The following is a 16,162-nucleotide window of genomic DNA, read 5'->3' on the forward strand; positions in this document are numbered from 1 at the left end:
GAAATTCAAGCAACACACATAAAAGTTGCTGGTGAACGCAGCAGGCCAGGCAGCATCTCTAGGAAGAGGTGCAGTCGATGTTTCAGGCCAAGACTCTTCGTCAGGACAGGATGACCCTTCCTGATGAAGGGTCTCGGCCTGAAACGTCGACTGCACCTCTTCCTAGAAATGCTGCCTGGCCTGCTGCGTTCACCAGCAACTTTTATGTGTGTCACATGTGTCTTTAGCCCACTCAATGCCTTGCTGAGGCTTTTGGCCCAAGCCAACTTCTCATCGACATAAACTCTCCGGATGAGTTTGTTGCTATTTGACATCAGAGCTTTAAGGCGTAAAGGAGGACTGACTACTAATCCTCCCTGTGCGCGAAGATCAGCTGGAGAGAATAGAAGCCTTAACATTCACAGTTGCTGTCCTCGATATACACCATTGAAGGGGCATAAAATATACATTGAGTAGCCACTTTATTAGGCGCATCTATATACCTGCTTTTTAATATACATATCTAATCAGCCAATCATGTGGCAGCCACTCAATGCATTAAAGCATGCAGACATGGTCATGGTGTTTAGTTGTTGTTCAGACCAAATATTAGAATGGGGGAAGAAATGTGATCCAAGTGACTTTGCAATGTTTTGAACAACTCAGAAACTGCAGACCTTTTGGGATTTTCACACACAGCAGTCTCTAGAGTTTGCAGAGAACGACACAAGAAACAAAAAAGAAAATCCAGTGAGTGGTAGTTCTATGGACGAAAATGCTTTGTTAATGAGGGAGGTCAAAGGAGAATGGCCAGACTGGTCCAAGCTAACAGCAAGGTTAACCAGGCATTACAACAGTGATGTGCCATAGAGCACTTCTGAATGCACAGCACTTTGAGGTGGATAATCTACCACAGCAGAAGACCACCAACATACTGTCAGAGGCCACTTTATCAGATACAGGAGGTATGTAATAAAGTGGCCACTGAGTGTATTTTGCACAGGATGTGCTAGGATGAACCTGGAGCAGAGGAAAATGAAATTAGCTCAAGGTATGAGTCACAGACGTGTACCTTGCAGACAAATTGTTTGTTTGTACAGCCAAGACAAGGTTAGTTGCCTTACACGTTAACATCTGACAGGTAAATGCAAACTAGCAACACACATTGCTTACCTATCTCACAATAATATCCTGGAGCTATGACTCAGATACTGGTACCTTGAGGGCAGAACAAGCAAGATTGGAAAGGCATGTTGCACATGGAAAGGCACCTAGCAATAGAATGGTCTGGTTAAGTCAGAGGAAGTGATTGAGCCAGATTCCTAAAGGGTGAGATCACAGATCAGTTCTTCTCACGAGAATTCAGAATAGATCTACGAATGAGGAGCACAGATGGGAAACAAGAGAAAATCTGCAGATGATGGAAATCCAAGCAACACACACAAAATGCTGGAGAGGCCCAGCAGGCCAGGCAGCATCTAAGGAAAAGAGTGAACAGTCAACGTTTCAGGCAGAGAAAAGTTGACTGTTGACTCTTTTCTATAGGTGCTGCCTGGCCTGCTGATTTCCTTCAGTACTTAGTGTGTGTAGCAGAGATAGGAAGGCTGTTGTGAATCTAAATTGAAATGATCAGTGCATTGCTTGGCCTGCCCGAGAACAACAACAGAACCAGGAGACCACCCTTGCCATTTAGGAAATGGCGGGCACTGCAGTGCCAATGGGTATCGACACTTCCACCGTGCAGTTACTGAAGGATGAGATTTTCTGTTTTCATTGGGCACAATTGAAAATCAGCCAAATACTGTGTCCCAGTGAAATTAAATATTTGGTAACTGCTGGTCTTGTGCATCTAGCCCTGTGTGAGGTTTTGGCTTCAATGTTTGGTATATCCTGAAACATGCCTTATATTTAATCTCATCAAGGAAGCTGGTTTGTATGCTGCACCGGTTCTCTCAATTAATCTTGTATGCTTAAAAGTTAATTGAGAGAGGGAACTACCAACTTTTTCGAGTGAAAAAGGAGTTCAATTAATCAACAGGAAACAATTAGTTTTGGGAAATAACCACATGAGAATTGAACCAAAAGACCAAGAAATGCATGGGTGGTTTCTGCTTGTCAAATACAAACTCAATCTTATCATTGAAGGGATCTATTTATCCAGATGTAATGCTTTCCAGCTATGATGTTTGGCAACTTTTGATCTTTTAGTACTCATGAAAAGGATTATGAAACTGTGTGAAGTTTTTGAGTAGAGTGAGCTTGCATTGAATTAAAAGAAAAGACCATGGCCAGCAAGCATTTGAAAATACTGTATACATTGACCTTAGATGGGCCAGATTCCCCAAAGTTGTTATAGCCGGGGATAGGAGTAGGGTAAGCTCCCACCACCTATTAAATGGTGTGCATCTCCAGTAGCCTCTGACAACCAAGTCCAGCTCCTGGCTTTCATGTGCAACTAACTTAGCTATCAGTCTCCAAATCAAAATCAGGTTTAATACCACTGCATGCGTCATGAAATTTGTTAACTTAGTAGCTGCAGTACAATGCAACACATGATAAATATGGAGAAAATAAATAAACAAACAAATAATTAAAAAATATTATACATAAAAGTTAATTGTTAACAGCACATCCAGGGGAAGGAAAACTCTGATCTCAAACACTCGCTGCCTTTCAGCTATACCAACTCATGAGGAAGACTTTGGAATTAAACCCCAAGGAAAAATGCAGAGCTGGAGTCCTGATGGCAATCTTACATTGAGTTCAGAACTGACTGGCAACTCCTGCGAGGTTGCTGGTGCCAAATGGTGTTAGTCTCTGCCGTTCCTTTGCATTCATCAACCGTACGGAAAGGGAGAGCCTTCTCCATGGGCAACAGCTTTCCTCGCATATTGTACTGCCCTGGCTTGCGTATCATGTCGACAGCTGGGACATGCCATCCATGGTTGGCACTGACCAGTGGAGGGCCTCTAGGTGGGCCAGCCTAAAAAAGAACACAATTTCAAAACTGATGCAGGGTGAATTAATCACCATTTTATTAGCCAAGATGGCTAATTTAAATAATTAACCACCATTTTAAATAATTCATAGCAAATATTTTTAAAAATGAGGCCAAATAACTGTTACATTGTCTGCGTGGAGGATAATTCTTTTTATTTGGATCATTAGTGTACAGACTTATGGAACCAGTTTATTCCTCATCAAGTAGTTACTCCCAGTGTTAATTTATATTGGTGAAAAGCTCTCTGCCAAATTAGGGTAATTTTGGGGGTGAAAGAAATGATCTGCTGGAAAAACTCAGCAGTAACTGTGGGCGAGAGGAATTTTCGATGTGCCCAATTCTCAGTCTTCAGGAGCTGTCACCCACTGCCGGCCAACAGTAGTTCTGCAGGTGCCTGCGGGCAGCAGCGGTTTCAAAGCTAGACATGATACGGTGAGACTTTGCTCTTTTCGTTTAGCAATACACACGCCTATGATTCAGTAAGGGGAAGATGTGCTATGATGGCGATGTGAGGAAGCTACTCAGGCGGGCAGCCTGGCTGATCTGTAGATGTCCAGGGCTGTGCATGGAGCGATTCTGCTAGAATTCTGACTACTTGGCACATGCAGTTCCTAAGGGTTATGTGAGGGGAAGGGAAGTGTTAAGAGACAGCAACCCGTGAGAGTGTTTTGTGGCTTAATGCCTCTGACAAATGGCTTCTGGTCATGTAGGTTGTGATGCACTAATTAATGCTGTCACTACCAGGAATATACAGGGACACGTACTTCTGCGAGTGATTAGCACTGTGCCTTGCCAGACAAGCAGAACATTCAGTCAGCATGACCTTTATGAGTGGAAACAGTCGCCTAAGTATTAATTCTATGTTTCCCTTATTAAGGGGGGCTCTTGGTGAGTTCCTGCTTCTGTGGCAGTCCACATAAGAGTGACTACAACATTCACTGACTGGCTCCAAACCCACCAGTGGAAGCTGTTCAGCCAGTATGGTGGAATTGTACTAACTTCTTGCCTTATGGAATAAAAGGATCCTTCAGGCTGTATTCCATGTGCCGAGTACCAAAATCACTGTGAGCTACAAATAACAGTAAGGGGCAGGCATCTTGAAAAGAATCAGCTAAGTTTTTGACAGGAATTGTCTTCATGACTGCCCCTCTTGTCGGCACAGCAGTATCCATAAGGGTAACCTGTAATAGGATTAACGTGAATTCCTCATAGAACCCCTCTGCTTACAGTTCCCTTTGAACCATCAGAGCTTTCTTGATTTTCACCAGATAATTAATTTTATATCTAGTGATAGTAAATGTACAGTAATATTAGAAATCAAATCAGAAAGGTCTTCGACATGAAAATATAATTCTATTTCTCTTTCCACAGATACTGACTAGCCTACTGAACGTCTCCAGATTTACTGTTTCTATTTTTCATGTTCCAGCATCTGCAATATTTTTAATTTTAATTTACATGGGCTAGTACCTGCTTTACTGCTGTTATGAATACAAAGTAGGAGCAGGTCTGTGCTTTGAAATACCCATGATTGTTATATCTGGTCTTCCTGTTTTATAATAGGTTAATTATACAGTCGGTATGACATTTAGAAATTTTAGGGGATTTTAACAAGACCAGCTTGAAAAAGTGTCTAAATAATTATCACCAACATGTCATTTGTAAAACCAGAGGAGGCAACATACTGGACCACTGTTATACTAACATCAAGAGTCCTTACTGTGCTATCCCACGTCCATACTATGGGAAGTCTGGTCATCTGGCTGCAATTCTCCTCCCTGACTATAACCAGAGTCTTCAGACTGCTGTGGTATCAGTACAGAGGACCAAGAAGATATGGACAAGGGCAGTGCAGGAGTGCTTACAGGTCTGCTTAGTGTCGGTAGACTGGTCAGTATACAGGGATTCATGTTCGAGTCTGAATGAATGTGACACATTAAAACCTGTGTGGATGAATGTGTGACTAAGAGAACATACCGCGCATAGCTGATTCAAAAGCCATGTTAGAAACAGGAGATTCATAGTCTGCTGAGGGTTAGATCTGTGGCATTCAAGTCCGGTGATCCTGGACTATACAAGAAGTCCAGGCACAACTTACAGAGGGCTATAACCATAACTATATAACCATATAATTAATTAATTACAGCATGGAAACAGGCCATCTCGACCGTTTTAGTCCGTGCCGAACTCTTACTCTCACATTGTTCCACCGACCTGCACTCAGCCCATAACCCTCCATTCCTTTCCTGTCCATATATCTATCCAATTTAACTTTAAACGACAACATCGAACCTGCCTCAACCACTTCTGCTGGAAGCTCATTCCACACAGCTACCACTCTCAGAGTAAAGAAGTTCCCCTTCATGTTACCCCTAAACTTTTGCCCTTTACTCTCAACTCATGTCCTCTTGTTTGAATCTCCCCCATTCTCAATGGAAAAAGGCTATCCACGTCAACTCTATCAATCCCCCTCATAATTTTAAACACCTCTATCAAGTCTCCCCTCAACCTTCTACGCTCCAAAGAATAAAGACCTAACTTGTTCAACCTTTCTCTGTAACTTAGGAGATGAAACCCAGGCAACATTTTAGTAAACCTCCTCTGTACTCTCTCAATTTTATTGACATCTTTCCTATAATGACCAGAACTGTACACAATACTCCAAATTTGGCCTTACCAATGCCTTATACAATTTCAACATTACAACCAACTCCTATACTCAATGCTCTGATTAATAAAGGCCAGCAAACCAGAAGCTTTCTTCACCACCCTACCCAGTTGAGATTCCACCTTTAGGGAACTATGCACCATTATTCCTAGATCCCTCTGTTCTACAGCATTCTTTAATGCCCTACCATTTACCATGTATGTCCTATTTTGATTAGTCCTACCAAAATGTAGCACCTCACATTTTTCAGCATTAAACTCCATCTGCCATCTTTCAGCCCACTCTTCTAACTGGCCTAAATCTCTCTGCAAGCTTTGAAAACCTACCTCATCATCCACAACACCACCTATCTTAGTATCACCTGCATACTTACTAATCCAATTTACCTCATGAGCAAATGAATAATTCTAGTTGAGGTTAGAGTCAGAATTGGATGCATGTCAACTCTGGCAAGTTTGCAGGGCAGTACTTCCTATAAAGTGAAACCTAAGTTTGGAGGTGTTGTGGATAGTGTGGAGGAGTGTCAGAGGTTACAGTGGGAGATTGATAGGATGCAAATCTGGACTGAGAAGCGGCAGATGGAGTTCAACCCAGATAAGTTCATTTTGGTAGGTCAAATATGATGGCAGAATATAGCACTAATGGTAAGGCTCTTGGCAGTGTGGAGGATCAGAGGGATCTTGGGGTCCAAGTCCATAAGACACTCAAAGCTGCTGCGCAAGTTGACTCTGTGGTTAAGAAGGAATACGGTGCATAGGCCTTCATCACCTGTGGGATGTCAATATCCTTAAGGGTCCATCTTGGGCCCAAAATATTGATGCAGTTACTAAGAAGCCATGACAGTGACTATATTTCATTGGGAGTTTGTGGAGATTTGGTATGTCATCAAAGACACAGCTGTATTGCGGAGAGCATTCTAACTGGCTGCATTACTGTCTGCTATGGGGAGGTGGCACTGCACAGGATTGAAATAAACTGCAGAAAGCTGTAAACTCAGTCAGCTCCATTATGGGCACTAAACCTCTCCAGCATCTAGAACGTGTTCAAGGGATGATGCCTCACAAAAGCGGCCTCTTCATTAAGGACCTCCATCACCCAGAACATGCTCTCTTCCTCTTGCTATTCTTGCTATTGTCGGGGAGGAGGTACTGGAGCATGAAGGCACACAACTAATGATGCAGGAAGAGCTTCTTCTCCTCCTCTGCCATCACATTTCCAAATGAACATTGAACTCATGAACATTACCGCACTATTTTTTTTCTCTCTTTTTGCAATATTTATTTAATTTAACTTTTTAAACACATTATATATATATATATAATATTATAATTTACAGTTTCAATTATTATGTAGATTAGGGTTGTGTATGGTGAAGTATATGGACGGATAATAAATTTACTTTGAACTTTGAAATGGTTTGCAATTTGAATGTTTTTTTATAACATAGATATCCTCTGTGAGTTTTTAGGAAGGTTGATTGAATTTAAGTGTGTATCACTGAAAATAAATGAATTATGGAAGTATCTTCACCTTGGTAGGGATGGGGACCAAGTAATTGGTATGAAGCGGGTTGGCATTGGCAGCTAAATTTGTCTTGGAGGATAAAGAGGGAAGTGAACTACTTTTTGAAGATTGGGTAGTTACGGTATAATCTCCCTTTAGTGAAAGTACCCGTAGCTATCTATATCGGATAGGGCTTAAGGTCTTTGTTTGAGTTTAGAACATAAGAACAGTGCAGCACAGAAACAGGCCATTCAGCCCACAGTCTTGTACTGAACCAGTTAAAAAGCAAACCAGAAGCACTCAAACATTAATCCTTCCTACCTACACCATGTCCATAGCCCTCCATCTTCCTTACATCCATGTGGCTATCCAAACGTCTCTTAAAAATCTCTGATGTATTTGCTTCTACCACTTTACCAGGCAGCACATTCCAGGCATCCATGACTCTCTGAGTAAAAAAGCTTATTCCTCACATCCCCTTTGAACCTACTCCCTCTCTCCTTCAAAGCATGCCCCCTGGTATTACACAGAACTTTGTGGTCAGCAAACCTAATACTGTCAAAAATGAAACAGAATACCACAGAAAAGGGGAACTCCTAGAACTTGGCACACTGACAGGATGCTGCCGTTGGACACAAGTGCTTACGTTTAGAGCAGACAGTGTCTTTAAAGACATTTGGGATTTCCAAGCGTGAGCTTCGACTGTGAAATAACTCTGCAGCGGAGACACTTTTATGTGGTAGGAAATCCAACAGACGGTCTGCACACAGCAAGCTCCCACAGGTCCCAATCGGCTGCAGAATGACTGAGTAATCTGCCTGTTACGGACTGAGAGTTAAGTATTCGCTTGGACACAAAGCAACTTTGCTTTGTTGTTGTAGGAAACAGACATTTTATTAGAGCTGAATGTACCTCAGTTTAATGTTTCATCTATAAGGGATACCAACTAAGTGCTGCAAATGTTCTTTTATTTCTTGCTTAGTAGGTGCACAAATTCTGGCATTTGAAGTATTTATTTATTGATACAGCCTTCCCGCCCAACTAGCCTGTACTGCCCAATTACACCCATATGATCTATTAACCTACTAACTTATCTGACTTTTTGGAGTGTCAGAAGAAACTAGAGCACTTGGAGAATGCCAATGGGGTCACGGAGAGAAGGTACAAACTCCTTTCAGATGGCAGCAGAAATGAACTTGGGTTGCTGGAGCTGTAACAGGAGTATGCCAACTGCTAAGCTGCTGTGCCACCAAGGGGCAATTTATTTCTCCAATACATCTTACTCTTCCCTCCTATTTGTCTCTAATTAGTTGAATTACTGAATGCTTGAAAATATAATACTATTTTTTGCTATTTGAGATCTAAAAGACTTGCTTCCTTAAAACTTCCTCCAACTGCTGTGAGTATTTGTTACGTGAATGATTATTTAGGGGATTCAAGTTCAACCTGAAAAACTGGTCCTCGTACACCTGACCCAGAACCACGTCCTGTGACAAATCAAGACTCTAATGAAGGGAGGGAGTGAAATGAAATCTGCATCTCGCCGGATGGTATTACACTGGTGCATATGCCTTAAGCCATTATAATGGTGGGGGGTGGTGAGGTCAACAACTCTGAGTCAAATGGTAAGCATCGGTAAATTGAAAGGCCTTTGACACAATTAGGAGAACACCTAGAAAAGAAAGAACAATCAAAACACAATAAGAGAATCCTAGGGACAAGGCCCCAGGTTCTGACAACTGAGGCTAATTAGTACTCACTGCTTGCTCCACCTCAGGTTCAGCGGGTCAGCTGGCCTAGATGTGTCGGTATATGACAGGGGAAAATTCACAAAACAGTCCAGATCCAGTACAATCTAATCCTTTGCTTCACCTCATCACTTAAATTAAAAAAAAATTGATGCACCATCAATAATTCCAAAAGACTGGAAGTAGGGTAAATACTGAAAGGCTTTTACTTGCAGTAAAACGTGACCTCAATGCTGAGAGTCTGCCCCTGGACTGAGAAGGAGGAGCAGTGGCAAAATCACCTTTATTCAGGGAGGAGCCACAGGGGCAGTCAGCAAAGGGGCGTGTCCAGACAGTTAACTCAGTTACAATATATAAATATGGTTTACCCCAAAAATGAACAACAATTCTTTAAGATTATCTTTGATAAATGAGCCAGGTAATTTTGCTAATCTCGGGAAGATTCAAAAACCACCGGATAAATTTTTAAAAAAGGAATTTAAGTGTAAGATGTGAAATGAAAAATATTTGTCTGAACTTAATAGCTGTGGAATAAATTGCTAGAGAAGGTGGTTCAAATTATTTTAAAGGGACTTAGGGCATAACTAGGTTCATATTGAGAAAGAAAAAAATGTAAATAGAAAAAAAAAAATTAACAGAAAAAGTTGGGTGGAAGAAGGAACGTGCTCATTGAACCAGGTTTTTTTAAATCTATCTCTGTTGTGATTTTCTGGAACCTATTATCTATCAGTTGAAAAGCTGAATTTTGTATAAATGGTACAGAAATGTTGATTTAATTTCTAGTTGTCCAAAGGTTATGGATAAACTTTGTTCTGTTGCTGTCATTAATTGTCAACTTAAGTTGAAACTGCTGCTAACCATTTGAAAAGTTCTCTGCTATATCACAGACACACTCGATCATAATCCAATGCAATAAATCATGGCTCTAACACTCAGAAAGCAATCTGAAAGAACACGAGTAAAAGAAAGCTCTCCAAGTGCTGGAGAAAAATTACTAATTTATGATTTAACTGATGAACTTTCATGTCTCACCAGTTAATATCAATTTTATTATGAATCTTTGTTCTGCCTTTCTCTCATTGATTTTTAGTTCCTCACAACTTTTCCTCCTGTACTGATGCTTTTGTCTGAATTGAAAAGCATTTGTCTGATTTGAAAAGTATTTCAATGTGGTCACAGATGGCCAGGGAGGCTTTCCTTTTTGGCAGGAATATACAGTGTGACATATCTTTAAAGCAGTTTTATTTACGCAAGTCAAATCCTACACAAGGTTCCAATGTGATTAGTTTCAAAAGATGTAAAACTATATTTTCATTTTCTCATGTATTATTACAGATGTTAATAATGGTTACAATGTGTTTTAATAGGAGATAATAATATTTTCTGTAAATACTTAACAAAGAAACCACACAACAAAATTCATATAGTATGTCATATTTATCAGGAATCTTTAATCATGATTACAATAGGGATGGAAAACATCTATTTGTAATTCTCGCAGAGCACAGATTTCTATCTTGTATTTAGTTTCAAATAGCAAAGAGATTTGCACTTCTAAGAGTGCATTTGACACTGAACAAAAGAACACAACAAGCAGTAATAAGTATTCCAATTTTATGTTTCTCAAATAATATTAGCCATTTCACATGTAAGTAACATAAAGCTACAGGCAACCATTTGGGAGTGTGTGGGTTTCAATATTTTTAAAGTATAAACATTCACTGAAAGCTTAGCATTAAACTACTAAGATTACTTAATTAAAAGTCACCTCTTGTCTATATATCTTATAACTGAAGGTATAAAATTATACTCTACATATTCAGCTTAAAGCAGCAGCAACAAATAGTTATTTTATTTTTGATGAATGGAACACTGCTAATGAACTCTTGTAGAAAATTTATGATCAACGAAATATTGCACAACACTACTTCATTTACACAGATAGCAAACATTTCAAGATGATTTTTTCACATCAATGCAATCTTCAGATAACATAAGATTCAATTTTGTTAAATAAAAACACATGTTCTTCATTCATTCTCCACGGAGAGGTGAAATTCCTCTTTACCTGCCTGTAACAGTTTTCTCCTTTGTTTGAAATGACCTGTTTCTAGTTATATCTAAAAGTGGAAAGCAACTCACTTTAAAAGGAGACATTTCTACATTCCTAGGCAGCGTTATGTGGCTAAGTGAATGAAGCTGTGCCTATTAGAATGCAAATGACTACATGTATTCCACTGAGAATTTATATTACATGTATAGAGTACAGATAGTAAACTTTATATTCATGGTTTACCATGAAGCTAAATAAACTGAGTTGTGAAGATCCATGTATTTGTACAAATATATTTATATTCATGTTTCTCAGCTTACTAGGAGATGCTCATGATTAAGGCTAAATAATAAGAAATGGTGGCCTTAAAGGCATTTCAAATTGTCTGACTCCAGTCTATCATGGAACCAAGTTATACCCAACGCCAGGATATCACATCAGGACATTCCCAAGACTCAGCTATGTTTTACCAGAGCAGCCCGTGTTGCTTTAGTTTAAATTCAATTTCACCTTCCAACATGACGGAACATTGACTAGAATAAACCACATGCAAATAAAAACAATTCTGTGCTCTCGGCATCTTTGAAGTTTGGTTTAGCTAGGTTAGAAAAAGTCCACTTAACCCTTCAAAATTTAGCTTTATGAGTCTAAAGCAGTTATTACTTTCCAATGTATTGTGAATACCTCTAATTTATTTTTCAACGTATTTTATTCCAAACAATTATTTTTAAATCGAAGAGATCTTGCTTTATAGAATAACCTTACCCTAAATGAATATATCCTATCTTATTTGCCTGATATACTTTGAATTTATATTGTAGTTTGCTTTATTTATGATATAGATGAGATTCTTTTTTTAGCTGATTTATTTTTACAGTAATGTGTGAGATTCAATAAGTTTTCTTTACAGCTTACACAATTTATATTGTTACATCGTCGAGTTAATTTTCCTGTAAACTCTCCAGTAAGTTCATGAGTTTGGCAGTGTGGATGAGGTTTGATAAAATTCTATGTCAGTCCCTTGCCTGTCTGCAGGATTTTTGGAAAACACTGAAGATTCTGTTGTTAGGGTTAAACAAGAGATAGGGCCATGGTTGTTTGGAATGGAGAACTTTAGTTCTGTTGAGAGTTGGGATAGGCTCGGCTTCTTTTCCATGGAGGGAAGTAGGAAGTAGGAAGGAGTGATCTGACTGAAGTATATAGAATTAGAAGAGTTATAGCTCGGGTAGACAGCCCTTTACTTCAGGAAGGCATACATTACAGTGAGACAAATGGATTGAAAAAGAAAGCTGAGGATATTTTTAAACACAGAGAGTGATTGATAACTGGAATTCAATGCTACAAGAGCTGATGAAATCAGATATAATCGTTACTTGAGTATGCAGTTCACAGAAATATATGAATGTAGTGTGTTTCTGTGTGGTACAAATTATGACTTCATGTACCTGGAGAAGAAAGAAAAAGACAAGCAAGTGATTTGGACACTGGGAAATAATTTAAAATTTGAAGTTTTGGAGGGTGTGGGACTGAATATAAGCACTTTGGACAGTTCAAGACAAGGACAGGCTTAACACAATAACCATTTGATCTGCAAGTAGTAAGATCATTGACAATGGTTTCAGCAACATATGGCAATGTTTCAGAAATGAAAGGGGGTTGTTTTGTAGTTTTTGTAAAGAAGGAGATCTGGGAATGAAAGCTCACTTCAGAGTCAGATAGGTTGGACGGTCTGTTTCAGAAGAGTCTGGTCAGGAAAGCATGGAATGAAAACACATTTGGCATTTAAAGAAAATTAATGAGAAGTATAACTCATGGATGCATACACAGTAACAAGAATGTATTAAAATGTTAAATCATATGTCCAAATATTCCTTAAATTAAAGATTATGATCTCACCCCTCCTAAGATATCCTCTGCTGTTGCAAATTGCATTAGTCTCTTATTCCAGAGTAATCTCCGTGTTTTCCTACTGTTGAAATACATCAAATACAAAACATCTGATTTGAAAATTAATTGCAGCTTTTCAGAAAAAATGCTTTAGCTTCTACCCATTCTTCTTTCCTTTTTATCAACTCCTTAAACTCTATCTAAAATTTACATTGACTTTTAAAATTTCCTCTTCATAATTATTTAAATAAACCCAACATTCTTCTTATCCAGGAGCTTTTTTTTTCCACAGGTTGCTGGTTCATACTTTTAAAAGCAGTCCTATATTAAAGAAATATCATCACTCTCTGGAAAACAATGTCAAGTGGATTTTATACACAACAGATCTATTCTGTTGGCCTAGCAGGGAAAGTGAAAAATGATTTCCTGAGAAAGATGGCCAATTTTGAATTCAATGGAACTTCTGGTACTCTCGATGCCAAAGATGGGCTGTATCTCTTCAAAAAACCTCAAATCAGTTTCTCGTCAGATTCCTCCCTTTTTCTAGACACTGAGGATTAGACTGCTGGCTGGTTCAGTGCTGGCAATATGCAAACTTACAGACTACTCTATAGAAGAAGAAATTGAGTTTAACTTTGTCCTTGAGCAAACTGCCACAAATACTGTCCTTTTCCTTTGTCTTTGCTGCAAGTTATTCATGGCACATGTCTTGCCTCCATTTTGTTCTCAGTATAAGAGCTCCATGATCTGTTCGTGATGATGGTGAAACTGACAGAAAGCTTGTTTTCATAATCATTGTGTTATGCTTTTTTCCTCACCATCAGGTAATGCTAAAGTTTTACTTATCTAAAATCCAAAAGGGACATAAGTTACTGAAATAATGGAGGGATAGACAAATCAAAAGGTACAAGCTTACGCCAGCTACAAGTTTAAAATCAGAAGGGAGTACATGTTGAGACAGTTGTAGGATAGGAGAAGTCTGGAATAAGGTATGAAGGCCCCTAAGTTTTTTCTCCAACTAGCCACAGCCTCAGCACTGGGTATTCCCATGATTTTGATCACAATTGTTTTTCCATTGTCACCGGACTAGGTGACCCATCTGGCGCTTCTAGTGTCCAATTGTTCACCCCCTGTGCTTCAGTATTGTGTGATAATGCTATATCACTGCCACCAAAGAGCTGACAATGCGTTCAAGCTATGAGAATTGGGTGTGAGATAAGTAAGAAGGCTATCTGTTTGAGGAGGTGATGAAGTGTTTGAATGTTCGGTATAATTTTTGACTGACAGAGTTTATCAGTAAGTGAGCGATGGAGATATGCTATAGTGTGTGGTGCTTGAGATTAATAGAACAATTGCTGGGATGTAATTTTTGGAAATACATTCACTAACCTTGGCTACATGCAGGATTATTCTTATGACTATCCAGTTCTTGGCATTGATCTCCAAGCCCCTGCACCACTGTTTCCTGGTCACTCTTGGATATAGAGCATCTCTCCTCATCTCCTCACCAAGACCTTTGGTGCAACTTACTGAATCTATGCTGTCTCCAATGCTGCACCATTCAATAGTTTCATTTAATATCAGAGAAATGTAGGCAAGGTACCGTACAACCTGAAATTCTTGTTCTTCACAGACAGTCATGAAAACAGAAGAGCATCTCAAGGAATGAGAGACATTAAACCCCTCCCACCCCACTCCCTCCTTATTATGCACAAGCAGCAGCAAAGCAGCAGCCCTCCCCCACCCCTGCTTACTTTCACAAAATGATATTCCCCAAGTTTATTTCCCAGCAGAATACTCATTGGCACTTCTAACCACATTGAACCTTCTCTTTAAAATTTACAGACCAGCTTTAACTGGTGCTAGATTCTATAATGGACTCGGATGAAGCGTTCAGTAGCTTTTACACTAACACTCTGCTACATTCAATGTAAGAAGTAGTCTTCACAGTTAAATATTAAATTTAGCCTTCTGTGAACTAACTGAGTGTAACTGAATGCAAGACCACATATGAAATGTATACTATTAGGAAGTTAAAGAAGCACATGCAGATAATAAAGAACACAGTAAAAATGCAGACATATGCTGGCAGAAATACTACTTGTTGGCAATATGTTTGTCAAACAGAAGGATCTTTTGTGATTCAATGTCATATGTTAAATTTTACTTGCTTATAACTATTTGCCTTCTCACAATAAAAATACTTTGTCCAGGGCACTGGCCCTGTAATGTTATTTCCCATCAGTCAGCATTGGGACACATATAAAGTGCAATAAATACTGTCTGTTTATCATTTTGAAAAGAAGAAAAAAATTATTAATCACACCCTTCCTGTGCTTTGTAGATATATCACAGAAATTAGGTTGCTGTAAATTGTTGTGATTTTTATTCCTCATGCAGAGTTCAGGAAACAATATGTAAACAGTTTCAATTCATGAGAAGATTCCTAAGTTTGATTTCTTGGTGAAAACACAATAAATGACCTGTGTATGGCACCAGCCAAGTCTGTGTTTGAGATTATACTGTATATTGCTTATAGTGCAGAAATTATTTAAAATAATTCCTTTAACATCCAGCGACTTCACATTCTTTCCTTCTGTAAATCTTCTGTTATGTGATTCTGTTAGACCATTTCCTTTTCACTTTCCCATTGTCACTGGCCTTCAGTGTGTCAATCCCATTCTTCATTGGGTGCCTCTTTCCATCCCTATCACCTCTCAACTTCTTATTTTTTTTCCTAGCAGTGTTTCTATATCACTTTGACATGTATAGCTTGATCTAAGCATTTTGTTTCTAATCCATGCCCTTCTTAAATCCAGATCAGTTCTCAGCTCTCACGCCTGCTTCTTTACGTCATGTAAATTCATCCCTTGTTGGTTAACCCATAATACTGCATAGAAATTTACTTTTAAACTTCAGTTCTGTTGACTACAATGGAAATGAATTTCAGAGGGGATGCACAACCTGATAATATCAATATACAACAGGTTCAGCACACCTAATCAAGAATAAATATCCAGGTAGTAATATTTATTTGTGCATTATACATTCAGTTAGACTATGCAGAGAAAAACTAGTGTCTGCGTTTGCTGTGCAATGTCCATTTATCCTTAAAGGAATTGTGTGATGTTGTACAAGATAGACTAGCTTATTTTGTTTTCATATTACCAAGATGCAGGAGTGCTTTGGTCTGTTTCATGGCAACACCTATGGGCCTTGACAATAGATATTCCTTCTTTCTGCTTCCCTTGCCCTTATCACTTCGGTGACTTATCAGGAATTAGAGTCAGTGTCAGTGGGAAGGCCTGGATCAGCAGGCTGTT

This window comes from Mobula birostris, chromosome 24 (assembly GCF_030028105.1).
Source record: "Mobula birostris isolate sMobBir1 chromosome 24, sMobBir1.hap1, whole genome shotgun sequence".
NCBI lineage: Eukaryota > Metazoa > Chordata > Chondrichthyes > Myliobatiformes > Myliobatidae > Mobula > Mobula birostris.